Raw genomic sequence first — 24,542 nt, forward strand, 5'->3', positions numbered from 1 at the left:
GTGTGTGTTACTGCAAGAGAGGGAGACATAGATTTCAGTTTAATTTATTTTTAGTTCAGTTCTAGTTCAGTTCTAGTTCAGTTCCAGTTCAGTTCTAGTTCAGTTCTAGTTCAGTTCTAGTTCAGTTCTAGTTTAGTTCTAGTTCAGTTCTAGTTCAGTTCTAGTTCAGTTCTAGTTCAGTTCTAGTTCAGTTCTAGTTCAGTTCTAGTTCAGTTCTAGTTCAGTTCTAGTTCAGTTATAGTTCAGTTCTAGTTCAGTTCTAGTTCAGTTCTACTTCAGTTCTAGTTCAGTTCTAGTTCAATTCTAGTTCAGTTCTAGTTCAGTTCTAGTTCAGTTCTAGTTCAGTTCTAGTCAGTTCTAGTTCAGTTCTAGTTCAGTTCTAGTTCAGTTCTAGTTCAGTTCTAGTTCAGTTCTAGTTCAGTTCTAGTTCAGTTCTAGTTCAGTTCTAGTTCAGTTCTAGTTCAGTTCTAGTTCAGTTCTAGTTCAGTTCTAGTTCAGTTCTAGTTCAGTTCTAGTTCAGTTCTAGTTCAGTTCTAGTTCAGTTCTAGTTCAGTTCTAGTTCAGTTCTAGTTCAGTTCTAGTTCAGTTCTAGTTCAGTTCTAGTTCAGTTCTAGTTCAGTTCTAGTTCAGTTCTAGTTCAGTTCTAGTTCAGTTCTAGTTCAGTTCTAGTTCAGTTCTAGTTCAGTTCTAGTTCAGTTCTAGTTCAGTTCTAGTTCAGTTCTAGTTCAGTTCTAGTTCAGTTCTAGTTCAGTTCTAGTTCAGTTCTAGTTCAGTTCTAGTTCAGTTCTAGTTCAGTTCTAGTTCAGTTCTAGTTCAGTTCTAGTTCAGTTCTAGTTCAGTTCTAGTTCAGTTCTAGTCAGTTCTAGTTCAGTTCTAGTTCAGTTCTAGTTTCAGTTCTAGTTCAGTTCTAGTTCAGTTCTAGTTCAGTTCTAGTTCAGTTCTAGTTCAGTTCTAGTTCAGTTCTAGTTCAGTTCTAGTTCAGTTCTAGTCAGTTCTAGTTCAGTTCTAGTTCAGTTCTAGTTCAGTTCAGTTCAGTTCTAGTTCAGTTCTAGTTCAGTTCTAGGTTCAGTTTCTAGTTCAGTTCTAGTTCAGTTCTAGTTCAGGTTCTAGTTCAGTTCTAGTTCAGTTCTAGTTCAGTTCTAGTTCAGTTCTAGTTCAGTTCTAGTTCAGTTCTAGTTCAGTTCTAGTTCAGTTCTAGTTCAGTTCTAGTTCAGTTCTAGTTCAGTTCTAGTTCAGTTCTAGTTCAGTTCTAGTTCAGTTCTAGTTTCAGTTCTAGTTCAGTTCTAGTTCAGTTCTAGTTCAGTTCTAGTTCAGTTCTAGTCAGTTCTAGTTCAGTTCTATCTAGTTCAGTTCTAGTTCAGTTCTAGTTCAGTTCTAGTTCAGTTCTAGTTCAGTTCTAGTTCAGTTCTAGTAGTTCTTCAGTTCTAGTTCAGTTCTAGTTCAGTTCTAGTTAAGTTCTAGTTTAGTTCTAGTTCAGTTCTAGTTCAGTTCTAGTTCAGTTCTAGTTCAGTTCTAGTTCAGTTCTAGTTCAGTTCTAGTTCAGTTCTAGTTCAATTATTTTTTAGTTCTTATTTTCCAAGTGCATACCGAAAAATTTGCAACATTTTACTGATTTTATGCTTGCTGTTTATTTTATTAGTTACCTCTTAGCTTCTTGATTTTGTCATTTAAAATGGTTTTCATTACGATATTTTTCAAATATGTCCATCAATAAAACATTTATAATGATCAATAATATTGAGAAATAACAAACAAAATCACATAATTTAAAAACATAAAACAGTAAGCTTAAATACATTAAACTGCTTGAAGTCCTGTAGAAAAAATTTCTCCTTTAAAATTTCACATAGATCAAGCTAATCCGCCACCAACATTTTTCCAACAAAGCAAAAAAAAAACGCATTAAAATACAAATTATTTTATTGACTTCAATAAAAAAGCATAAAAGCAATGGCATTGCTTGAAATGTTTAACATTTAATAAAGTTAATCAACATAACAACAGCAACAACAACCAAAAAACAATTTTAATGCAGAATTTTTTTTGTATTTGATTAAATGGTCAATAACTTGTATTAATTCAGCTATTTTTAATGAACACGGCTTGCAAATGCATATTTATGCTCAGCCCACCTAGCGGTACAACAAAATTATTTTGTTAGTTGTTGTAATTATAACATAAGGTAAACATGTATCAAACATACTTTACACTATAAATAAACTAACAACAAATGAGTTTTTTTCATAACTTTCAAATGCAGTTTCAAACAAAAAAATAATTTTAAATAAACCACGCCCTAATTTCCTAACCATCACCCTCTTTAAATAAACTATAAAATATTTGCTTAAACAACAACAACATTATAGTTGTTCAATATATAAAAATAACATTGTGGCTCGTTATTCATACAAAAAAAAAACAGAAGAAATGATCACTGTTAATGTAGAGTATTAGAGTACAGCTATGAAAACAACAACATAAACACTAAAAACGTCATTTTATTTTGTTGTTTTTGTTAACACACAAACTCACACATACTTACTCACATGTATAGCTACAACAACAAAAAGCAACCAACAATGTGAGTGCTCTGCATTGGTCAATGAAATGAGAACATCTGTTAAAATAACCCCACTACTATTACATTTATACACACGCATACTCTGATTACTAAAGCAAATCAATAAAAGCAACAACAACTGTTGACAATCAAAAACAAGTTTTGTTTGAAATAAGAGAGAGAAAACCACGACGAAAAGTGTTGTTTGTCTCTTTTTAGCTTAAGGCTAACGGTTGTTAATGTTGCTTTAAAATTGTTAGTAATTTCTCTGAGAATGATAGGGAGAAATAGTAAGTGTTTTAATGGAGAGATCAATAACAGTTAAGTTACAGAGTTTATGTTATTTTCCATACTCTTTTTATGTTGTTAAGACAGTTGATCTGTTATTGTATTTAAGGTTTTTAAAAATTATCTGTTACTTTGGAAGGCACCAATCATTTTGGGTAATTTAATGAATGAAAGAAATTTTTGAGGTGCTGCTGCAATAACAGAGTTAGGAGTTAAGTTTTAAAGAGAAATTTGTTATTGATTAAAGAGAATTGTTTGCTTTGAGGAAATTGTTAAGTTAATGTTATTTTAAAAAAAGAGTATTTATTATATTCTGAGAGAAATTTAAGAGAATATCGACGATTAACATTTGTAATTAACAGTTTTTAAGTATTGTTCAATTAAAACTGTTTTAGTTTATAAACTATGATTAGATTTTTGACTCCAGAGAATGTTCAATTTGATATTATTGCTTTCGTTGAACTGAATTTAGTTTCGCTTGAAAATGTTAACTGATATGGGCTCAAGAAGAACTATAGTTAGAAAAAAGATAAAAAGAAGACAAAAACTTCACTGTTAAATGTTTAAATTTTGAAAACTACTGAGATTTATGGAAATATCTCAATTTTAATTGAATTAAACACACGAATAAACAAAAGACTTAAGCAACACACTTTGTTTTAATCTTTGCTAAAGGATTTTGCTATAAAACAGCTAAACTTCTATTTCTACTATCTATTTATATTAACAGTCATTACATCACTTTTGATCGAATAATTGCTAAAGAATTCACTTTTATACAAAAGACTTAAGACACAAACTTTCAATCAAATTCATATGAGAATTTAAAAAAATAAAGATTTAAATTTAAATCAAAGGATTTTGTCGAAAAATAAAAAAATTGAATTTAATTAAACACACGGCTAAACAAAAGACTTAAGCAACAAACTTTATGTATTCTTTACTAAAGGATTTTGCTGTAAAACGTGTAAACTTAAGACACTAACTTCATATAAACATATTAGCAGTCACTACATCACTTTTGATCGAATAATTGCTAAAGAATTCACTTTTATACAAAAGACTTAAGACACAAACTTTCAATCAAATTTATATGAGAATTTAAAAAAATAAAGATTTAAAAATTAAACGTAAAATGTTTCAAAGGAAACTTTTAAATGAAAAACTTAAGAAACAAACTTGATATTTTGTCAATCAAAGGATTTTGTTAAAAATATTTCAATTTTAATTTAATTAAACATACAACTAAACGAAAGACTTAAGCAACAAACTTTGTTGTAATCTTTACTAAAGGATTTTGCTGCGAAACTGATCTACTTAAGACAGCAACATCATCTTTCAATATTAGCAGTCATCACATCACTTTTGATCGAATAACCGCTCAAGTATTCACTTTTATACAAAAGACTTAAGACACAAACGTTCAATCAAATTCATATGAAAATTTAACGCAATAACGATTTAAAAAATAAACGTAAAATGTGTCAAAGGAAACGTTTCAACGAAAAATTTAAGAAACAAACCTGATCTTTTGTCAATCAAAGGATTTTATTAAAAAATATTTAAATTTTAATTTAATGAAACATTCGACTAAAAAATAGACTTAAACAACAAACTTTGGCTTAGTCTTTTCTAAAGGTTTTTGCTGTATAACTGATAAACTTAAGACACTAACTACATCTATTTATATAAGCAGTCTTTACATCATTTTTGATCGAATAAACGCTAAAGGATTCACTTTTATATAAAAGACTTAAGACACAAACTTATATTCAACTACATATCAGAATTTTAAGAAATAAAGATTTAAAAAATAAACGTAAAATCTATCAAAGGAAACGTTTAAACGAAAATCTTAAGAAAAAAAGAAACGAAAAACTTAAGAAACAAACTTTTTTCATAGAAACTGCTACAATCGTTTATATCATAAACATTTTAAATGAAAAATATTTAAGAATTTAACTTAAAATGTTCATATATTAATAATTGCAAACATTAGAAAAAGTATAATTACAAAACACTTAAGTAACAAACTTTCGATGAGATGACCACTTCTAAAAGACTTAAAAAACAAACTTGATATTTTGTTAGTCATAAGATTTTGTTAAAATCTTTAAATCGAGAAACTTAAGTAACAAACTTTTGATTACTAATCTAAAATCTTTAAATTCAAAAAATTCTAAAAGATTTAAGAATCTTAAGTTAGAGTAAATGAAGAAAATTAAATGATTAAACAAAAAACTTAAGAAACAAACACCCTTTTCTTTCTCTTTTTATGGATTTAGTTTGAAAAACAAAAAACTTAAGAAACAAACTTTTTGTAGTAATAGAAGGTACTGCATTCATTTAGACAAAAAATAACAAATTATGAAATGTACAAAATGAAAAGTTTCAATAAGAAACTTAAGCAACAAACTCTATTTCTTTCTCTGCTACAGAATTCTGTTAAGAAACAAACAACTTAAGACACAAACTTGTATTGTAACAAAACTAACTTCTACAGAAGTTAGAAAAGGAACAAAATGAGCTACAGGAAGCACTTTTATCGAAAATTTAATTGTCTAAACAAAAGATTTAATAAACATATTTTTGCAAAACAAACCTTGAAAATACTGTTCGCTTAAAGCATTTCGCTGGTAAATGAAAGATGTAGGACACAAACTTTAAAAGGAAATAAAAATAAGTGACTTCGCGCTGTAATAACATCTCGAAAATGGTGAAAAACTGGGTTTTTTCAAACGTTAACCTAAAATATCGTAAAGTGGTCGGAAAATTTTGAGATTAGTTTAGGATTCAGTGCAGACTAGACCTTTAAAATAGTCTACTCACTCCTCAGGCTTAAAAATTTGTTTGCCTGTGTTATTATATCGATCCCTTAGTACCACGAGGAAGGGGCTTTCAATGGGCTCTTTGACTGAACTCTACAGAATTTGATAGAATTATAATTCATTGCATCAGAATGATGGTTCACTATTGCTATAGAATCAACATATTTATATTGGTTTAAACTGTAGTCAAGGGTGACAATTGTATGGCTGCTAAATAGTTGATAACGTGAAACGTTATAAAACGTATCAATAGAGAATGTTGGTTAAAAATTTAAGCACTTCAACTTCCAAGTCAGATCTCCATGAATAGGAAGCATTAGCTAAAATTGTAGCTTCTCTCTCTCTTGGATTCTATCGTGTTTCCAATCCATACTCGCCCAAAAATTTTAAAGACCAAGAGCAGGAGGCATTATTCCTTCGAAATTACTTGAGCTGCGCCACCATCCACTTCAAAATGTTTGCCAACAGAATGTTTCATCCAAAGCAGTGAAGTTGTGTCAAGTACGTAAAGAAGGTGGGAATACTTTTTGAACACAATTAAAGCAATTCGTGTTTGCATAGTATCATTACTTGCAATGAAGAATTGATTCTTTATGACAAATAGAAGCATAAGAAACCGTATATGAAGCCCGGCCCGACCATCCTTATCTACGCCAAAGCCAAATATAATTGGCGCTATAGTAACGATCTATATAAGGTGGAACGAATAGGTTGCAATCTTATATGAGCTGCTGAACTTACACCAGACTATCACAGGGAACATGTACTAAATACAACTGATTCGATTGAAGCAACCATTGACCACAAAGCGAGCAGAATTGATGGCCAAATATGAAGGCGTTATATTCGAACATTACCAGACCTTGCACTGTCTGACTGCTATTCTTTACGATCAATGCCGAACTCTTCCACTTTCTTTCTATTTTACTCTTGGATAAGCTCCCCTTCAGAACAAGATATGCGAAATAGTCCTCATTTAAGCCTGTTCTTAATAGAACTGAAAGAACTGTATGTTGCCAGAAAGATGGGCGAAGATCAAAACCAAAATAGTTTAAAGGTCAAGAATAGGAGACATTATTCCATTAAAATATTTTTCAAACTCACTGCAGCTACTTAAGCAGCAGTTTCTAAAATGTCTTCCAAAGGAGTGAAATTGTATCAAATACCGTAATGAAGGTAGGAGACTTTGAAAGATGATTTCGCGTATACGAAATACTGTTTGAATGCTATAAAAGCAAATCAGTTTTGCACTGCATATGAAGCCCGATCATCAACCTTATCAACACTAAAGCCAAATACACAAAGCGCTAAGGTAATGCTCTCTATTTGGTGGAACGAAAAGGTTGCAATCTTTTAGGGGCTGCTGAACTCAGGCCAGACTATCGCAGGGAACATGTACTAAATGCAACTGATTCGTTTGAAGCAAACATTGTCCGAAAAGGAACCAGAATTTGATCAGACCTTGCTTCGTCAGATTGCTATTCTTTCCACTTTCTTTCTATTTTAGTCTTGGATAAGCTTCACTTCAGAACAATATATAGAACTGGAAGAACTGTAGGCGTGGAATCCATATGTTGACAGAAAGATGGAAAAAGGTCATAGCTAGCAATGTGTGGTTTGTCATGGTGGTTTGACGAAATTATCTATATAGAACTATCCAATAAATGTATTAATTGTACTTGAAGAACACTTGTTTAGATTTAATACTTTAACTTTAATTTTCTTTTTAGTTAAAAAAAAATCACATTTTAAACAATCATCCATTGTTTCTGTTTAGTAAACATAAGAAAATAAACATCACAATATTAAATGACAAAACAAAAGACTTAAGACACATACACAAACTCCTAATGCTATAGATACTCTTTTTAAAAACATTAACTGTTAAACTGTAACATTTACACAAATAACATTTAATGCTTTACTCTTTACAAAAAACAAAGATTTTTTAACATTCCGTTAAAATATTTTAAAATTAAAAGAGTTTTCACACGATCTTTGTAAGCTGTTAAAACAAACTGTTAAGTTTCAGCTTATTTGTTATTAACATTTACTTTAGTTTTCTGTTAAATTTCTGACATTTACTCTTTGAATGTTAAAGTCTTTAAGAAGTTTTAAATCTTCTTTATCATTTTGCTTGAGTTTTGTTGGCAACAACAATAATGTTAAGAAAAAATCTTACGGTTTATGTTTAAAAATTATTTGTGGTGTTTTTTTTTTCTGCTTAACAAAGAGCGTTTAGTTTGAAATATTTGATGTCTTATGTGTTGGTTTCTTTAGCGCATTCATGATGATACTTCTGGTATGGATGGCAGCAGCTACTTGGTTAACTACCAACCACCAACAACTATAGAGCATTATTGTTTAAGACTGATAACTTAAGGTGGCAATACAGAGTAGATTTATTTTAAGAAAAATTTCGTTTAATAGAGCTGCTGTTTTGCACATAACACACAAAAAAAAACATATAGTCAAAGCATCTGTTATTAATTTTTTCTTCATTTTTGTTTCCAAAACTAAACAACAACAGATTCTGGTATTAAACTTAGAGTAAAATATATATGACGTTGTTTGGTTATTGGGTTTTTTTTTTTTTTGTGTTCAGTTCGGATACACTCTGTACTCTGTGTGTCTGTGCCGCTGTGCTGTGTAGTATATAGCTCTGTGTGTCTCTATGTATGTTTTGTGTTGTAGTATTTTTTCGAAGGCATTTTGCAGAACTGTTTAACATCACAGTCAGTCTTTAGTGGTACTTCGCGCTTCTTGCTGGTGCACGTACCTACGTTCGCTATAATATTGAGCTACAATACAAACATCAAAACAACAGTCTGTAGATAAGACAGCAAAAAAAAAAAAGTAACGTTCGTTCGTGTTTAAATAGTAACCGAATAAACAAGCAACCGTTCAATCGATTTGTAAAAAGTAAAGTAAAAAATTTTAATACAATACAATCGTTTAATGAAATAAATAAAAAAATAATAAAAAAAAACCTAAAGAAAATAAAAGACCGTCGCTTTAACATTTGTGTTGTTAACGGACAATAAGATTACAAATAAATATAAAAATTTGGAAAAAAAATCAAAGTTAAAAGACACAGTCATGTAAATTTCGATTTTTTTGGGTGTTACATTTTGACAACGGCAAACTACAACAACAATAACAAACAACTAATACTATGTTATTTTAATAGTATATATGTAATAGTTATATACTTGTGTTTATTTATACAATACACATGTATGTATGTTTGTATATACTGTTAAACGCACGTGCGTATGATAATTATCTTTTAAAGTTTTAATAAAAAAAAATTGCTGGAAATAATTGTTTTTAATAAAAATAAAATAATTAAATGAAAATTTATAAAAAAAATAAACAATATGAAACAATATGAAAAAATATAGAAAAAATTAAAAAATTTTTAATAAAATAAATAAATAAAAAAACTTTTAACAAAATGCTAAATAAACACAAAAGTTTAAAAAGACTTGATATAGTATAATAAAAACTTAAACTTTAAAAAAATAAAAATTTAAGAAGAAATAAATTTGGGAAAATTTTTTTAAAATTTAATGTTTTTCTTAAATGTAATTTAAAAAAAATAAAATTAATAATTTTTTTTAAATTTTAAAATATTTCAACTTTTTACAAAAACTTTTAACACATATTTTCAAAAATGAAAAAGTGTTAAAAAAATTAAAAAAATTATTAAAAATATAAAATTTTAAATAAAAACAAATTAAAACTATGACTTTTAAACGTTTTTAAAAAACTGATTAATTGAACTGAATATGTGATTTTAATAACTTGAATAAACAAATTTTAACAAAATTATAAATAATGAGCTTTAAATAGAAGGACGGACAGACAGACAGACAGACAGACAGACAGAAATTATTACACAGTGTAACTTTTATATGTAGTGTAGGTTATGTGGAATCATTCTCGTATATTATTAATTTTCAATACTATATAAACCTTATTAACAGAGAACATTTTGGCAAAAGTTCAGCCTTCTAGTTCCATTTAAAACTATCGTACTTTCAATATACGGACAGACAGATAATTGTTATTAAATGATTATATTATGATAAAGGTTCAGCTCATTAGTTTCTTTCATTCGGAAACGGACAGACAGCATTCTTAGATATCACTTGTGTTAATAGACGGATAGACAAACAGCATTCCTGAGTGCCACTTGATTCGGAAACTATCGTTCAATAGATGTATGAAAAGACAGCATTCCTGAGTATCACTTGTATAAATAAACCTCATTAACAGATAATATCTTAGAATAAGTTCAGCCTTTTAGTTCTTTCCGTTCAGAAACAATCGGGATTTTAATGACAACAAACCGACAGACAGAAAGAATTCCTGAATGTCGTTTGTATAGAGACCTTTTGCTCATTTTCTATAGAATGTTTAACTTATTAACTTATTATTAACTTATTATTAATATTTTGGAAAAAGTTAAGCCTTTTAGTTGCTCCTATTTAAAAACTATTGTGCTTTCAAACACGGACAGAGAGACATTATTCGTGAGTATCACTTGTATGGGGAATGTATGGAATCATTCCCTTGTACTGTTCATTTTCAATAACAAACAATTCTTTTTTAAATATAACATTTAGTTCCTTTCGTTCGCAAACTATTCTGATTTCAATAGATGTACAGACAGACAATATTCCCGAGTATCACTTGAATCAATAAACGGACAGACAGACAGTATTTCTGAGTGTAACTTGCATCAATAGACGGACAGACAGATATACTTGTATGGCGGCCATGTGACATCGTTCTCTGAAATTGCACATTTTCAATATTATATAAACCTTATTAACAGAGAATATTTTTTGCTTAAGTCCTCTAGTTCTTCCCTTTCGAAAACTTTATACAGACGGACAGACAAACAGTTAGAAAGTATTCTTGAGTCTCACTTTTATGGGGACTATTTGCAATCGTTCAGCGATTTTCTTTCTCTTCGGAAATTGAAGTACTTTAAACAGACGGACAGACAGAATTCCTGGGAGGGACTTGTATGAGCACTATTTGTAATCTTTCACGTATATTTATCATTTTCTATATTAAACACACCTTATTAACAGAAAACATTTTGGCAAAAGATGAGCACTTTAGATCCATCTTGATTTCAATAGACGGAAAGACAGACTGTCAGAATGATAGACATACATAAGTATGTACATAGAAAGACGACAGACGGACAGATATATAGAAAGACAGACAGACAGACGGACATGCTTTGATCATCTTTGAATATAGATAAACAGACAGACAGGCCAAATAGAAGAAACTAAAACATTTAGAATGAAGTTAGCAAACAAAACAATTTCTTCTCTTCGGAAATTGAAGTACTTTAAACAGACGGACAGACAGAATTCCTGAGTGGGACTTGTATGGTCACTAATTGTAATCTTTCACTGAAATTTCACATTTTCAATATCAAACACACCTTTTTAATAGAAAACATTTTGGCAAAAGTAGTAGTATAGTACTATAGTACCTTTACTTCGGAAACTATCGTGATTTCAATAGAGGGAAAGACAGACTGTCAGAAAAGCAGATATAGACAGACGGACAAATATATAGAAAGACAGGCAGATAAATAGACAGACAGACAGACAGACAGACGGACATGCCTTGATCATCTTAGAATCTAGATAAACAGACAGACAGACAGACAGACAGGCAAACTAGAAAAAACTAAAACATTCAAAATGAAGTTGCAAACACAACATTCAATAATTTGTTTACAAATTGCAAAGGCAAACACTTTCAAAGCATTAATCATCAATTAGGTTCGTAGGACCAAATTGATATTTCAAATGAAAAACTTTCTGTGCAAAATAATAATTAAGAAAATTTTGCTTATTCAATTGATAAGATGAAAATCTTTATTATAGAATTTCTATAATGTAGATTTCATTGTATAAAGATTTGGATTCTTGTATTCATTCAACTATAAAAACTACTAATACGGCTCGAAGGACCAAATTATTATTTGTAAAGTTTCGAATGGGAATCTTTCTGTTATAAGCAAGTATATATTACGTATGTCCGAGTATTTAGATTTTCATTATTATGTCAGTTTTATATAGAAATCTAAACATGGTTCGAAGGACCAAATTGTTTTCTTTCATATAACTCTCTCTAATAGGTATCATTCTATTGGGGTCATTTAGCTAAGAACAAGGTATTCTGTAGCTTATTGCTATTTTCATGTTATGTTGATTTGTTTTCTCGTATCAATTAAACATAGAACTCATAAATAGGGTTCGAAGTGTTTCAAATAGAAATCATTCTGTTGGATTATGACTTGATTCCTAATTCAATTTATATTTGTGACTTTGTCAATGTCGATGATCATAATGATTAAATTGATCTTCAAGTAGTCTTCATATAGACTAAATAGAGATTCGATCGTATGTTAAATTTTGTATTAAATGAATGATCTTGTATCGACTAATTCAGGTTAACTATGAAGATCACTTTATGAGTGGTAACAATGAAGATTTTGCTAAAAAAAGACTTAATTGTGATTCGATCGTAGGTCATATTTTGAATTAAATGGAGGATCATCGTATAGTTTAATAACCTCTACCAATGAAGATCAAATTGTGATTAAATTTTGGGTAAAATTTTAAACTTATGATTTTATCAAAATAAAGTAAAAATATTAACAACTTTTATTACAGAATGGAATGCGAATTGTTTTAAAGCCTTACTGAAGGAAGTCATTATGGTTGATTGATAATAAATTTTAAAAAAAAATATTTAAAAAAAGTGTCATTAATTAAGTAAACTGTTACATAAATCCCCTTTTAAATATACACAACAAATAACAACCTTTAGCTCACCTACAAAATACCTTCAATAATTAACATTATAATTACAAATGTTCTAAATTTTTTAAGAAAACATTAAAGCAAAAAAAAAAAAAAAACTAAAATGCTTACACAAAATTGCACAACAAACAGATTACAGATTACAAAGTTTAAGAGAGTGTAATAAAAAAATCGTAGAGACAAATATACAAACGAATTTTCACACTTTCATAAAAAAACGATAACAGAAAAACAGCAGACAAAAACTCTACTACAGATAACAAAACAAATATTTAAACAATTTTTTTTCATTTCATTTTGCAAAAAAAATCTCTCAACAATATATATTATTTTATCATTTTTTTTTTTTAGCCAATACAAACAATTCATACAATAAAGGTGTGGTTTAGCAAGACAAACAAATACATAAGTTTTGAAAAAAAATCTATAATAAATATAAAAAACAAAACAAACAGACTCTGTTAATAAACAAATGAGATTAGAGCACAAAAGTATTTTAAATATATTATAAGCAAAAAAAATATATATATAATAATTAAACGCATTGGAGAAAAAAGTGCTAAAGTAAGAAAAATTTAAAATTAATAAAGCGAAAAAAATAAAAGAAGAAATTTTAATCTTCTTGGTAGCTGCTAATAAAGACGTATAAGAAATTTATGCATTTTTATAATTTTTTCCTGACAACTGTAAATAATAAAACGTTAAGCTGGATTTCCATAGCAATAGGTAAGTGTTTTGATATTTTTAAAAGTATTTTGTATGATTTAAAAAACATAAGTTTTGAGACAATTGGCTCACTTTATGAAGTGATAATTGAACTTTATGTTCACAAATTTAAGTTTTTATGCCCACTAAGCTGAGCGTTTATCGAAGGTATTGAGTTCAATCGTGGCTCCTTATAAAGCTTCATTAAGTTCCAATCATCACTAGTTTAAGATGGTATCGTAAATTCTTTAAATTTAATTAAGCTTTATTCATAGATCGTTATGTAGATAAAATTGAGCTTTATTCGTGTGTTCTTAAGGGGAAACCCATAAAGCTTCAATCATAAGTTCAGATGATCAATGTGAAGATCAGCTTAAATTGTGATATCTATGTTTACCATTGATAAAACTTTATATAAATAGATCGAAATGTACTTCCACAATTGATTGATCTTTTTAAAGCTTTAATGGAACTTTAAACTAGTGTCTCTAGGTACAACAAATTAAGTTTTGATCATCACTAAAGTCAGCTTTATTCGAAGATGTTTATATAAATCCAATTAAGCTTTAATTTTGGTTCTTCAGAAGAAACCCCTAAGACTTTAATTTACGGTGTATCTGAAGATCAGCTTCAATTGTGATCTCTTCGTTTACCATGCATATTCATAAATCTTTATATAGATCGAACTGTACTTCCACAATTGATTGATCTTTTTAGAGCTTTAATGGTGAAACTTTGTAGCGAGCAAATAGAGCTTTAAACGAGTGTCTCTAGGTACATCAAATTAGTTTCGATCATCACTAATGCCACCTTGAATCACGTGACTTTCTATAAACTAAATTAAGCTTTATACGAAGATCTTTATACAGATCAAATTAAGCTTTAATCGTGGGTCTACAGAAGAACCATTAATATTAATAGAACTTTATGTAGATCGAACTATTCATCCACGATTGATTGATATTTTTAGAGCTTTAATGGTGAAACTTAGTAGCTAGCAAATTAACTTTAAACGAGAGTCTGTAGGTGCATCAAATTTAGTTTCGATCATCACTAATGCCAGCTTGAATCACGTGTCTTTCTACAAACTAAATTAAGCTTTATACGAAGATCTTTATATAGATAAAATGAAGCTTTAATTGTCTGTCTTCCGAAGAAACCCGTAAAGCTTAAATTTACGGTGTATGTGAAGAACAGCTTCAATTGTGATCTCTGTGTTTAACATACATATTCATAAATCTTTATGTAGATCGAACTGTACATCCACGATTGATTGATCTTTTTAGAGCTTTTAGAGCTTTTTCTATGTTCCTCGTAAAGCTTCATTAAGTTTAGGTTTTCACTAAGTTATGGTTAAATAGTAAACTTTATTAAGTTTTATTTGCAAATCTTTTGTAGATCAAATTGGTCTTTAATCGTAGGGCTTCGGAGGCTTCAAACAGATGATCAGCTGATCAATTTGAAGATCAGCTTCAATTGAGCTCTCTATGTCGAACTATACTTCCACGATTGATCTTTTTAGAGCTTTGATGATTGATCTGTTTAGCGATCAAATTAAGTTTCAATCATCACTATAGTCAGCATGAATCACGTGTCTTCTTACAAACTAATAAGCTTTATACTAATTAAGCTTTATACGAAGATTTTTATGTAGATCCAATTAACTTTTAATAGTGGAGATTTAAAGGGAAAAAATTTAGCTTAAAACTTCGTTTGTTTTGAAAAGACCAAATTAAGCTTTTATAGTGAGCTTTTATCATGGGTTTCTATAGGTAACAAAATATGCTTCAATTGTAGAATTTAGAGCTTCACTTCTAGACCCTTACAGAGTACAAATAAAGTGTATATATTTAAGCGTATTTGTAGAGACCATCTTAAGTTTTCATAGTGGGTCTTTGTCACTACTTTTAAAGATATCTAATTGAGCTTTAATCATGGGTTGTTATAGGTAACATTATATGCTCCAATTATAGACTTTTTACCCTCAATTGTGGACCTTTATAGAGAGCGAATACAGTTTATAATTAAGAGTCTTTGTAGAGATCCAATGTGGATATTCTGTACTTCTTTGTGGGGAGCTAATTGAGTTTGTATAGTACGTTTTTGTAGCAACCGAGTAAAGCTTTAATACTTATACAGATTATATATATTCTACTCAAATTGAGCTTTAAACGTGAATCTTAAAAGGACAGAAACTAATCTTGAATTCCAGTTAGATTAAACTTTAAAAATGAATGTAAATGGAATCAAAATTAGGATTTAACCAAGGTCAGTCAGAGGTCTTTTTGAGGACAAAATTGAGCTTTAAATTTAGGTTTATATCAAGTTTAAATTGACTTTCAATCGAAGTCTTTGTATAGACCAAATCGATCTTTAGTCGTCAGTTTTTAAAGGGAACAATTTGAATACTATTCATATGTTGTACAAACAAATTGTTCTTCTATCGTTGATCTTGCGGCCAAATTGATCATAAATTTTAGGTAAAATTTAACACCAAACATAAGCCCTTAATGAATCCAAATTAAGCTTAAATCATAAATCTGTATAGAGACTAAACTAACGTAAGTAAAAGCTTTCTTAGTAAAGTTTCTAGAGGCCGACTTGAGCTCCAATCGCATTCTTAATTACTGATCAAAATCAGCTTTAATCAACAATTTGTTATGGCTATCAAATAGGAAGTCAATTACATGGATCAAACTGGATCATTTCGAAAACTAAGTTAAGCTTTAATCGTGAGCCAATCGTCGATCTTTTAACTTAGTAATTGAGATTTTATCATGGTTCTTTCAAAGCTTCAATGATCTTCAAGTATAGGTCTACTTATAGACAAAATTAAGTTTAAATTGTTGGTCTTTAAACGGTGTAAGTTTATCTTCAATTATTAATGTTTTTAAAGTCGAAGTTAAGCTTTGATCCTAGGATTTTAACAAAATATAATTTAACTTATTTTAGAGTTCAAGTAGAGCTTTAATATTGAGACTTTGATTAGCTTAAGCAGAGCTTTATTTACGATGTATATGTATACATGATCTGGCATCATAAGTTTCATTTCCAACTAAATTAGGTTTTAATCGAGTGACTTATAGAGAACTTCATTTAAACTTTATTATAACTTTAAACTCTAACTTTAGCTTTACTCAAGGCCTTAGTTAAGCTCTATTTATACATTCATCGTGAGTCCAAGTAAGGAACCATGTTACTTCGTAATCATGTTACTTATATAGACCTTCAATTAAACTAAATTGAGTTACAATCATAAATCCTTAAATAGACCAAGTTGAGCTTTATTCAAGGCCTCAGTTAAGCTTTTTTTATGCAATCCCAGTTTATCTCAAATTAACATTATAAAATTCTACTTAATCGTAAAACGGGTTCATATTTCTGCATTGACTTATGATTTATTGCGTTCGGTTTTTATTGCTAACAACTTCAACTTTAGCTTCTTTTCACTAAACGGAAATTTGCATTTTGCTTCTTATTTGCTTGCTAATAAAACATCTTAATTTCCGGTTTTCAAAAAAAATCATCTTAAACAATAACCTCATTAGATAAAACAAACACATCATAATAAATTCCAATTAAATACTACAAGAAACACACCAAACAGAAAATAACTCAAAATCTAGTTAGAAATTCGAAGATAAAACAGAAACAATTAACACACAGAGCCCTCTATATGTGACTATATGTGACATTTGAAAACAAAACTTAAAAAAAGACATATTTAAAACAACATTTAATAAGATTTATTTTCTTATACGTTTAAGATGAAAAAACCAACCCTCTTTTGGTATATAACAACATCTACAAAAAATTTTTATTTAAAACCAATTTGTATTTTATTTAACCTACAAATCACACATTCAAAAACCTACTCAAATACACAAACAAAAACAAACTGGTAGTAGTTTTTTTTTTTTTTGAATATTGAATTAATAAAATTTTATGATAATATGAAATTTATGTAACAAAAATTTATAAAAAAAAAGATCAAAGAATATTAAAACTATAACGCAGTGAAAAAGAAACCATAGACTTTGCATTGACTCCATAAGTCATACAGTTAAAACAATCAAAACTTAAAGAAATCGTAACAAAGTATAACAAAATTTTAACAAAAAAATCGAAAACAAAAATGTCGTTGTCATTTTGAAATTATTTACATAAATTTATTAAAGAGAAATTCTTTATCTTAACAGCAAAAGGTGTTGTTTTTATTATGTTCGAAAAAAACATCGAATATTTAAAAATGATGGGTTTTTTTGTGTTTATTAAAAGTCAAAATTTAAGACACCAGTTATTATATATAACATATAAATCAATAAAAAAGAGCTGCCGTAAATAGTTAAACAATGGGGCAGGGTTTTTGATCAAGACCGATGAAATTTGAATAAAAATTAAAGATCATTGAAATAAATTTTATTTTTGTGAAAAGAATTGAGAATCTTTAGTTAGTTTAAGCTGAGATCTTTATGGGTTCAAAATTGAGTTTTAATAGAGAACCTATTCTAATCCATAATGGTTATTGTTGTAACAGTTCGACTGTAGTCGAAAGTTTTTTCCTGAGGAAAAGCTTTCGGTTGATACAGCTGTCGCTGGGTTGACAATCATTGGCCGAGAATGACTTGGGTCATTTCGGAGCGAAGATCCAATTGTCGTGGGAATAATCAAACGAACCCAATCCATAATGGTCATCAATCATGGCTCTTTCAAGACTCAAAGACCAGTCATAATCTAAGATTTTAAAGCGGTCTTAGCCAAGTTTTAATCATGGATTTAATTTGAAGTAATCATCAATGATGAGCTTTAAAAAAATTGAGCTTAAATCGTGACCTCTCATAGATAACACATTGACCTTCATTCCATTTTCTTTTTATAAATGAAATCAGTTCTTCTTGATTCAGTTCTTTTTTGATTCCAAATTGAGTTAAAGCATGACATGATTAAGCTTTAATCAGAAATTCTTATAGAGACGAAATTGAGCTTTAATCGTCAACTATCATAGACAGAACACATTGAGCTTTAATCCATGATGACCGAAGTTCTCTTTTAAATACTACCGAGTAGAGTGTAAAGCTTGGCGCGATTAAGCTTTTTGGGAAGATGTTGCTAAGGACTAATTTAAGCTTCAATCGTAGGTTTTCATAAAGAACAAATTGTGCTACAATCCACGATCTGTATGTAGATCAATCTGATTTCGAATAGAGAGTTTTTAGCTTTTTTTGCGGTTCAAATTCAGCTTTAAGCATTGGTCTTTGTAAAGACTTTATCGTAGTTTTAGCGTAGTGTCTTCATGAGTTTAATAAGAGTTGAAGTTGAGCTTTTGTGGTAAATCTTTAAAAAATCTAAATAAAGTTTATATTTTAAACTTTCATAAACTCGAATTTAAGCTTCAATCGTGGGTAAATAAAAGGATGAACATAAGCTTTTATAATGAGCTTATTTTAAATTCAAAAATGAATATTATTCTTCGGGTCTTAAATAGTATAAGTTGAGCATAAATCGTAGTTTACTAGATATCAAAAGTAGAGCTTTAGTAGAGCATCTTTAAGAGTCGAGTTTAAGCTTCAATTGTTAGGGTTTTAAGAGCCAACTATGGGTTTTAATAGAGAGTCTTTAAATAGCCTAAGTTGAGCTTCAATTGTCCATTTATTTAAGAGTTAAAGTTGTGCTTCAGTGATGGATTTTTTATGAGTTAAATTTACGCTCCAATGGTAGCTCCCATCTATGATTCTTCGATGATAATTTTATTGTCTAAGTTGAGCTTTAATTGCTTTTCTTTAAATAGTCTAAATTGAGCTGCATTTCTAGGTCTTTTAAAAGTCGAAGTTATGCTTTAATGATATTCAAACAAAGGACTTTTGATAGCTTAAGTTTAACTCTAGTTATGAATCCTTACATACTCTATATCAAGCCACAAACTTGGGCCTTTTATGTGCTTCAGTTTAGCCTCGAAAGGAAATCTTTTAAGATTCCAAATTGAACTATAGATGTGAATTTAACTTCTAATTATAGTTTTCATTAAGTTTAAATCAGAAGTCTTTAAGTAGTCCACGTAAAGCTTTAATAGTAAATATATGGACGATTTAAGTTAAGCTTGGTTCACAATCGAATTCAAGAGTTATTTGTGAGTCACTAGCAGCAACAATTGCAGATGATAACGTATTGGGGGTATTACCTAAGTTAAGTTATAAACTTAAATGCTTCAACTAGAATATTGGCACAAAATCAAAATCCAAATAGTGTTGCAATCTTAAGACTTTTCTATACAAAATTTAAAAAAAAAATGTAATATCAAATCTTCTTAATTTTCCACCAATTATATCTAACTGACCTTAATATCATTTATCTGGCAAGTGTGTTGACAAATGTTTTCAAATCACATTTTGTCTACTCGTTCTGAACGTTGTTGTCGTCTCCGGTTACTGCAACACGCCCTTGGAGACAATGCTATGACATTTTCAAAACTAAAAACAAAATAAACGTTTGCTTAAAAAAAAAACAAAAAATCTATCTAAAAACAATGTAACCATCATTAGTTAATATTATTAACCATTTGTTTTTTATTCTGTTTGCCACACAAAAACAAATACAAACGTAAAGTTTTAATATAGAATAATAAAAAATCGTTTACATATAAAACTACAAAAAAACAGACTGCACCCATCTAAAAATTGTACATTTTTTTCAACAACTTTTTGCCATCAACAAAGAAGACTTAAACTGTTTTACATTTATTGTTTACATAAATAGTTAAATACTCTAAGCAAAAATATAGCAAAAATAACAACAATGTTAGAAAATGTTTAATTATATTTAATTTAGACTTTAAATTTTTTTCAAACTTATTGCATTGTGTTAAATGGAAACAGGTGTTGTTGCTTAAGTTTCAAAAAAAAAGCTCTATTTTCTTGACTGCATCATAATGTTTATTTTCTGTTCTATATTAGTTAACATTTAATATTTATAACATTTAGCACTTCTTTTGTTTGTTAAACAAAAACGTTTTTCTTGAAAAATGCTATAAAAAATATAAATTTTCTCAAATCTTTAGTTTATTTGCAGATGTTCTGTATTTTTTTCCTTTTTTTTGCAATTTTTTTAAAATTTTTTTTTCTGAAAGTCTTAACAACGACCTTGACTTGTAAAATTAACTTGAGCTGTAGTTGTTTCTATGGTGTTTACTGTTCTGTTTTATATATTTTGTTTGCAATTTCTTGTTGTTGTTTTCTTATTTATTTAAGTTAAACGTTTTATTTTTTTATTTTTATAAATAATTAAATTTAAGGCGGATCTTCATGCATCTGCAAAATGTATATTATTTATTTACTTCTACTATTTTTAATTTGTTTAAATGCTTTAATTGATTTACATATTTAGTAACATGACAAAATTATAATAATTTTTCAATTACTGTCTAGTCTAGCTTACAATACAAAAGATTTAAGACACAAGCTTGATAATGAGTTATTGGCGAGTATGCAAACAAAAGACTTAAGACACAAGCTTTATATTGGAGTTGTTACATTAATTGTGGTATAAAAACATTTTAAAACTGTCATAAAGTTATAAATTAAATGTAAATTATACTTAGATCAATGATTTATTATAAAAAGATTAAGAAAGAATTTAAATGTTTTTAACTTAGTAAAAAAATAAAACTTCCTGGATGAAAAACATAAATTGAGAACGGCAGATGTTGAGCTTAAATTGCTGGTTATTTAAAAGCTGCAGTCAAGATTCTATTATGGTTTATTAGAGAGTTCCGGAATCCAAACCTCATTTTTCGAACTATACAGAGTTCAATTTTAGCTTCAATCATGAAGTCCTTAAGGTCTAGCGGGACCCAAACTAAGCCTCAGGTCGAGTTCATTCCATTTTCGTTGCAGTTCTAGTTCATTTCAGTTCTAGGTCAGTTCTAGTTCAGTTCTAGTTCATGTGTAGTTCATGTTTCTAGTTCAAGTTTTCTAGTTCAGTTCTAGTTTTTAGTTCATTCTAGTTCAGTTCTCAGTTTTAGTTCAGTTCTAGTTCAGTTTCTTAGTTCAGTTCTTCAGTTCTAGTTCAGTTCTAGTTCAGTTTCTAGTTCAGTTCTAGTTCAGTTCTAGTTCATTTCTAGTTCAGTTCTAGTTCAAGTTTAGTTCAGTTCTAGTTCAGTTCTAGTTTCAGTTCTAGTTCAGTTCTAGTTCAGTTCTAGTTCAGTTCTAGTTCAGTTCTAGTTCAGTTCTAGTTCAGTTCTAGTTCAGTTCTAGTTCAGTCTAGTTCTTCTAGTTCAGTTCTAGTTCAGTTCTAGTTCAGTTCTAGTTCATCTAGTTCAGTTCTAGTTCAGTTCTAGTTCAGTTCTAGTTCAGTTCCAGTTCATTCTAGTTTCAGTTCTAGTTCAGTTCTAGTTCAGTCTAATTCATCTCTACTTCAGTTCTAGTTCATTTCTACTTCAGTTCTAGTTCAGTTCTAATTCAGTTCTAGTTTCAGTTCCAATTTGGGTTATTTAATACCCTGTTCAAAACTTTTCCGTTCTCTATTCGGTGCAAGCGACCTTTTAGCGATTTTTTTGTCCCAAAAATAAATCATCTTAATTTTGCAGTTTTTCATTATTTGTTTTTTTCTACCTTTAAAAAAAGCTTTGTTTCAGCTTGCTGATATATAAATCACTAACAAAGCTGTTTTATTATTATTAATAATCTCGTTAATCTTACAAATCTTTAGAAATTGTTGATTTTATTATTGACAAAAATTTAAATGTTTTAAAAAATTTCTTTGTTTTTATAACTGACATAACAGTAAAACAAAAGACTTAAGACACATGCCGATTTATGACCAAATATTTTTTGCTACCATTTGGCAGTCCATAGATTTTTTTGAAATAAAACAATAGAAATATAAACATTATTCGACAAGGCACTTGTCTTTATAAACAAATTCTAATAACGTTATATATTTTTATTTCTTTCTTTTTACAGCTTTTTTTCCACCCCACATTCTTCTTCAATGATGAATCAGGATAATCCATATGCGGTAAGTGTTTTACATATTTCGTTTGTTTTATTACTTTCCAGTAATAAAATATAACGTTTAAATCTTTTTGAATTTATTATGCTTTTTTGCGTTGCTGACTTAGTTCAGACGAGCCAAAATAAATATTGCTACAAATATTTTTATGACTTTAACAACAACAAAAACAAAAAAAAATGGCTGAGATAACCAGAATTTGAATCTTGTATTAATAATTTAACGAGCGTAAACAATACAGGTATAATAATTCGGTTTTTTATTAATGTGGCAAAAAAATTATAATAAAATTTATCATACGTTAAGAGACATAAAATAGAAATAAAAATATTGTTAAATTTGGTTGTGTTATGTTTGCTTAGCATGACGCTGTTTTGAAATTTTAATTTAAAAAAATATATTTCGTATAGACTAGATTATAGATCAGTATATAGCTTGTCTATGGTCCTAAAGTAGTGATTGCAGTTCTAGTTCAGCTCTAGTTAGTTCTAGTTCAGTCTAGTTCAGTTCTAGTTCAGTCTAGTTCAGTTCTAGTTCAGGTCTAGTCAGTTCTAGTTTCAGTTCTAGTGTTTTTCCAAGTTGCTAGTTCAGTTTCTAGTAGGGCAGTTCTAGTTCAGTTTCTAGTTCAGTGCTAGTTCAGGTTCTAGTCAGTTCTAGTTCAGTTCTAGTTCAGTTTCTAGGTCAGTTTCATGTTCAGTTTCTAGTTCAGTTCTAGTTCAGTTCTAGTTCAGTTCTAGTTCAGTTCTAGTTCAGTTCTAGTTCAGTTCTAGTTCAGTTCTAGTTCAGTTCTAGTTCAGTTCTAGTTCAGTTCTAGTTCAGTTCTAGTTCAGTTCTAGTTCAGTTCTAGTTCAGTTCTAGTTCAGTTCTAGTTCAGTTCTAGTTCAGTTCTAGTTCAGTTCTAGTTCAGTTCTAGTTCAGTTCTAGTTCAGTTCTAGTTCAGTTCTAGTTCAGTTCTAGTTCAGTTCTAGTTCAGTTCTAGTTCAGTTCTAGTTCAGTTCTAGTTCAGTTCTAGTTCAGTTCTAGTTCAGTTCTAGTTCAGTTCTAGTTCAGTTCTAGTTCAGTTCTAGTTCAGTTCTAGTTCAGTTCTAGTTCAGTTCTAGTTCAGTTCTAGTTCAGTTCTAGTTCAGTTCTAGTTCAGTTCTAGTTCAGTTCTAGTTCAGTTCTAGTTCAGTTCTAGTTCAGTTCTAGTTCAGTTCTAGTTCAGTTCTAGTTCAGTTCTAGTTCAGTTCTAGTTCAGTTCTAGTTCAGTTCTAGTTCAGTTCTAGTTCAGTTCTAGTTCAGTTCTAGTTCAGTTCTAGTTCAGTTCTAGTTCAGTTCTAGTTCAGTTCTAGTTCAGTTCTAGTTCAGTTCTAGTTCAGTTCTAGTTCAGTTCTAGTTCAGTTCTAGTTCAGTTCTAGTTCAGTTCTAGTTCAGTTCTAGTTCAGTTCTAGTTCAGTTCTAGTTCAGTTCTAGTTCAGTTCTAGTTCAGTTCTAGTTCAGTTCTAGTTCAGTTCTAGTTCAGTTCTAGTTCAGTTCTAGTTCAGTTCTAGTTCAGTTCTAGTTCAGTTCTAGTTCAGTTCTAGTTCAGTTCTAGTTCAGTTCTAGTTCAGTTCTAGTTCAGTTCTAGTTCAGTTCTAGTTCAGTTCTAGTTCAGTTCTAGTTCAGTTCTAGTTCAGTTCTAGTTCAGTTCTAGTTCAGTTCTAGTTCAGTTCTAGTTCAGTTCTAGTTCAGTTCTAGTTCAGTTCTATTAGTTCTAGTTCAGTTCTAGTTCAGTTCTAGTTCAGTTCTAGTTCAGTTCTAGTTCAGTTCTAGTTCAGTTCTAGTTCAGTTCTAGTTCAGTTCTAGTTCAGTTCTAGTTCAGTTCTAGTTCAGTTCTAGTTTGTTCTAGTTCAGTTCTAGTTCAGTTCTAGTTCAGTTCTAGTTCAGTTCTAGTTCAGTTCTAGTTCAGTTTAGTTCAGTTCTAGTTCAGTTCTAGTTCAGTTCTAGTTCAGTTCTAGTAGTTCTAGTTGAGTTCTAGTTCAGTTCTAGTTCAGTTCTAGTTCAGTTCTAGTTCAGTTCTAGTTCAGTTCTAGTTCAGTTCTAGTTCAGTTCTAGTTCAGTTCTAGTTCAGTTCTAGTTCAGTTCTAGTTCAGTTCTAGTTCAGTTCTAGTTCAGTTCTAGTTCAGTTCTAGTTCAGTTCTAGTTCAGTTCTAGTTCAGTTCTAGTTCAGTTCTAGTTCAGTTCTAGTTCAGTTCTAGTTCAGTTCTAGTTCAGTTCTAGTTCAGTTCTAGTTCAGTTCTAGTTCAGTTCTAGTTCAGTTCTAGTTCAGTTCTA

General features: G+C 29.4%; 1 long non-coding RNA gene across 2 annotated transcripts; it reads left to right on the forward strand.

Moving 5' to 3' along the window:
* The first annotated feature begins 8,377 nt into the window (after positions 1 to 8,377).
* On the forward strand, positions 8,378 to 22,258 carry LOC119614670. 2 transcript variants are annotated; one of them, XR_005232351.1, is made up of 3 exons: positions 8,378 to 8,913; positions 12,891 to 13,265; positions 22,202 to 22,258. It is a non-coding gene; the product is annotated as an uncharacterized LOC119614670 (long non-coding RNA). The 2 variants fall into 2 exon arrangements; XR_005232352.1 differs by having other exon boundaries at positions 8,378 to 8,598.
* Positions 22,259 to 24,542: the final 2,284 nt, after the last annotated feature.

The sequence above is a fragment of the Lucilia sericata genome, unplaced genomic scaffold, assembly GCF_015586225.1.
Source record: "Lucilia sericata isolate MDLA Ls3-8-SP2 unplaced genomic scaffold, ASM1558622v1 Contig003239F_arrow, whole genome shotgun sequence".
NCBI classification, from domain to species: Eukaryota; Metazoa; Arthropoda; class Insecta; order Diptera; family Calliphoridae; genus Lucilia; species Lucilia sericata.